Below are 5,033 nucleotides of genomic sequence, written 5' to 3'. Positions count from 1 at the left end.
CCGGGTCCGGGACTCAGCCCGCGGGCCCGTGCCCACCTCTGCCGCGGCCGCAGTCCCCGCTCCCCCCGCCGTCACCCTCGCCGGCGACCGGGTGTCCCTGCCAGCTACGTCCCCGAGGTGCCCGGCGTTGGCGGCGCGGGCGCGGAAAGCCGCCCGCTGCTGTTCGCCCGATTCAAATGAAAACAGCGATTCAAATTTGGCGCAAAGCACTGCGATTGGACGCGGCGGCGCGGGGGCAGACCAATGGGGAGGGGCAAGGCCGGGGCCGGGGCGGGGCTAGAGGGGAGTGGCGGGCTCCGCCGGGAGGGGCAGCGGCCGCCGGCTGGCGGGGCGCCCGCGGAAGACGCCTTCCCCGGGTTCTCAGCAGGGACTGCACCAAACAGGCGGAAACGGAACGTGGCCCCGCCGCCGCCAAACCTCTCTAGCCTCCTCTTTTTTAAGGACCAAATGCAATTGTACAATTAACAATTGTACACAACAGGTTACTCATTGCTGGAAGGGTTAAAATTTTTTAGTTTCTGTATCTCCCCAAAGATAACCCGTAATTATAAGCGATTTCCGTGTCTTTTCCCAGTTGTACATGTATTATTTTCTTTCAAAACACACTGAAAAGACCATAATAGACACACTGTTTTACATTTGTGTTCTCTGCCTCCCAGACCTGGAGGCTCTTAGATGTGTGACCTGGAGGCACACATCTTCCCCGTTTACTTTCTTTCTGAGGCTGCCGAGCATCCCGCTTTAGCAGCTATATTTGACCTAACCACTCCTATCGCTATTCGTTTAGGTTTACAGAGTTTTCCTATTAGGAAAAAAAAATCTCCAATTTAAAAACCTTGCGCACGACAGAACGGACGCATTCTGAAATAACCACAGGATTTTCCCTGGAGCCACTTGCCTGGTGGGGGCGGGGAGGCTTCTGTGTGTCAGCGTTTCAACGTGGTGTGACTGAATGGGTCCCAAACGTGCCCTGTCTGCCAGTCATCGCCCGCCTCCCGCTCCACCCGCACCCCTTGCAGCGTGGCTCCCCTGGATTAGGATTCGCACCCGATGGTCTGGGGACACCTGAAAGTGTCTGAGATCATTGTAGGGGGTCCCTGAGGTGAAAACCCTGTGTGTGGTAACGCCAGACGTTCTTCTTCGCCCCTGTGCTCATTTCCTCCTGAGTGGAAGGCGGCGTTTCCCAAAGGCAGACGCAGAAGGGAGACTCCAGCTGTCTTCTACTGAATCTGGTATTACAGAGAACTGCAAAAATATAAACTAATGCTGCTCTTTCCAGTAATTTTTGTTTTCAGATAACGTAGGTATATTTCATTAAAACATGTTTTTTTATGTTAACATGAAATGAGTTCATTGTAAAATAAATTGACAGATGAAGTTTTTAAAATTACTCAGTTAATAACCTACAAAAATCTCTTAGTGGTCTTCAGTAATTTTGAAGAGCATAAAGGGACCCTGGGACCAAAAAGTTTGAGCCTTTCTGCTCGTGAGCGACAACTTAGGGACTGCCTCCGGGAATACGGAACAGCTGGGAACACGACGTGAATGTACACCTCCAACTCTCTCTGTGACAAGGCAGGTGTGGGTAATTTAAGTGCCTGGCTCCCATTAACCTTCTGTGGGGACAGAGCCCCAGAGCGCAGTCTCCAGGCTCTCGGCCTCACGTGGGGGGGTGCTGACTCGGGTAGTAGATGGCCATCGGTTGTGGCTAGTTGGCCTTCAGCTGTAGCCAGTTAGACAATTGGCCCCTGACACAGCTGCCGCGGCTGTGCTGGTTGGGGCGTCAGGAGAGTTGAGGGAAGTCAGAGAGTCGGTGGGTTGGCAGAAAAGCGGATAGCAGCAGGTCGCACGCCCTGTGAATCCAGCCTCCAGTGAGACTATTGTGGTGTGACTCCCTACCCATGGCTCCGTGGGTGTTCCTTTTGGCCTCACCATATCCTGTGTTCTTGTGTGGGGAGTGGGAGCTGAGACCCCGCATGACACCCTGCACGGCACCTTCTCAGGGGATTAGTTTCCGTGTCCTCCCCCTTCACTCCATCAAAGAAAGCTCATCTCTGAACAACCCCATAAAACGCTACTTTTGTCACTCTAATTACCGCTTGTTATCAGAGACGGTTCTGTGACCCACCCTCCAGCAGCCTAATTAAAAGTAGGAGGTGCCAGGCTTCCTGTCAGATAATCTCACAAACACTGTGCCACACACACGTTCAGCTCTCTAGAGAGGGCAGGAAATTAGAGGGGTTGTTTGAGTGACGGGGTTAGGTCTGCGGCACAGCCCTCTTTAAACTGTTTGATGACACACTTTAGCAGGGGTGTTTCTGTTGGGTTAGAAGCATGGCCCACAGCCCAAGACTTCCTTAAAGCACAGATCTCGTTCCGGTGAGGAGAATCCCACGTACCACATGCGGGGGTGGCATTGGACCCCAAGCTCCTCTCCAGCACTGTGGGAGTCTTGAATACGGCGACGGACAGGGACCTTGCACTTAGAGTACCGCTGATCCGGAGGACGGGAAACGGCTTTCCGCGGCGTGCGGGGGTGATGGTGTCCGCCGACCCGGGGAGTTTTCCAGGAATCAATGTCCAGATCCTCACAGCCCACGCTCACTCACGCCTGCAGTCAATCAGCCAGAGAAAGTGTGCCAGGGCAGTCCGCTTCCCCTGCCCCTTCCCGCGCCTTCCCCCTGCTCCTTGCCTCTCGCCTCCTGACACTTAGGATGGAAATTGCCCCAGGCAACCGATGAGGCACCGTTCAACAATTCCGGTAAACTCCGGGCCCATCCATCCACCGGACGAGACGGTGTATTTCCAATAAATTGAGTGTATGTGTAATCAGTATCACATTGGAATGTTGTTCGGTCATCTGTGTCCCAGTAAATCTTATACTGTCACCTCTGCCACCTGGTCAGCGGGTGGTGGAGAGAGGGGCCGCGGAGGGCGGCGCAGGGCGGGGAGGGTCGCGCCCCTCCACAAGTGCGGTCAATAATCTGGGAAGGGCCTCACGGGCGAGGGGGCAGGTGCTCCCGATCCACCCGACGGCTCAGTTCCAGCCGGGCGCCCCGGACCTGGGACCCTCGGGCGGCTGCAGGTAGGGGTAGCGGCGCCAACCAGCGGAGCCCCCAGACTCCCAACTACACTTCCCCTCTCTTGTCTCTTAATAACCCCCCTCCGCCCGCCAGTCTTCCCATCAGGGGAGACAAGAGCCTTAAAGCGGGGCTCAGGGGACGGGAAAAGTGGCCCAGGGGTGGGGTTGGGGTCCTTCCGAAATGGATCTGGTGAGCTCTTTCCTCCCGGAAGACAGCCATGTCGCTGAGAACCCGGGACCCCTACGTACACATCCCGTGGCTGACAGCTACCAGGCCCCCTGCCAGGCGATTACCCCGATCCAGAGTCACCACCAGCCCAGACGTGGACTTGCTTCCTGGGGCCCAAGCCCGGGTGGGACCTGCCTCCGCTCCTGGTCTCCGTTGAGCTGGGTGCCAGCGGTCTTTCTCCCAGATCACTCAGCCCTCCCCCGCACTGGACGCCGTCTCCTCCGACCATTCCCTATTGCCAGCATTGCACAGGTGGGGTGAACAGGGGTCGGTAGGGTTGCCCCTCCCTGGCTTCCCAGCCTCTGTCCCCACTTGGTTTCCTTGGCCTTTCTGCCTGGCCTGTCGGGGAGGGGCCTGTATCAAAGGCAGCTTCTCCCAAGGACACTTGGGATGCGCTTATTCCCCTGCTTCAAATTCTATCAGCCCTTCCCTATTCCCTAAGTCCCCACTCTGAGGAGGATGTGACGCAACTCTGCTGAGCTCAGGGACGCCACCTCAGGAGCCTCTGTAGGGCAATCACCACAGACAGAGTGAGCCGCCGCAAATTCACTCCGGATCACGTGACTTCCTCCCTTACAATATACCCTTCAGAGGCTGCCGATTACTTTCAGAGGACAACCCAACTCTGCCAGGAGCTCTGAGGCCCTATGTGGCCTTCTTGACCGCTCAGTCCGCTCCTGGCTCTCCGGCCACCTGAGCTCCTCCCTCCTGCAAGTGCTCAGCCCCTTCTAGCCTCAGCCCCTTCTCACCCGGAACTCTTCACCTGAGGGCGGAGAGAAGCTCAGCTTTGCAGACCAGAGGAACCACCCCGGGAGTTTCGGAACCGGCCCGGACATACCCTGACCAGTGAAGACGGGCTCCGGCCAAGGGGCTTTCTACATCAACCCTGCAGTGCCCACGACCCGATTTAGCCTGAAGAAAAGAAGTCGGAACTAAACATGGCATCAAAAACCATGAATGAAATTTTGAAAAATTCGTTTTTAGTTTAAGAAGCTCACGCTGTATTATTTTCATCATAGAATATTTGGGAAATATACAAATGTAGGAACAAGAGTCACCTGAAGACGTACAACAAACATAATTGTGTTTTTGTCTGGGTAGTCTTTATTTTACATTAGGAGCATTACATGTCTGTATATACAAATGCATGTCATTTTATTTCTCAAGCTTTCATTCAACATTATAACAAGCATTTTCTCATGCACTTTGGTGAATAACACTTTCAGGACCCTATTACCCTGCATTAAAACATTTAAGGTTTTTGTCCCCCAGTATTTTATTATTACAAATAATGCCGTGATGAACATATTGAACAAAACCCTTGTTTTCATACACCAGAATATGTTCTTAGTTTACATCTCCCACAATCTAGTTGCTAGATCAAATAATATTTGCTTCATATTATCTAACTGCTTGCTTTTCAAGAGAGTTGTAACAATCTATCTCAGATTGTAACAATCTATCTCAGGTCAATGCTTCAGAAAGCCTGTCTAACTATCAGCTGTGCATTCACACTTTCAATTTGCTGCTAATTTGATTAGCCAAATATAGACTATGATTTCAACTTGACTTTTTATTATTTTTTTAGAAAGATTTTTATTAAACTACAGCTAACATACAGTATTACATGAGTTTCAGGGGTACACCATAGTTATTCACCATTTATATTCCTGCAGAAGTGATCACCATGATAACCTCAGCGACCGTATGACACTGTCCCTG

The sequence above is a fragment of the Rhinolophus ferrumequinum genome, chromosome 16 (assembly GCF_004115265.2).
Source record: "Rhinolophus ferrumequinum isolate MPI-CBG mRhiFer1 chromosome 16, mRhiFer1_v1.p, whole genome shotgun sequence".
NCBI classification, from domain to species: domain Eukaryota; kingdom Metazoa; phylum Chordata; class Mammalia; order Chiroptera; family Rhinolophidae; genus Rhinolophus; species Rhinolophus ferrumequinum.
Note: the sequence above shows the minus strand (reverse complement) of the source record.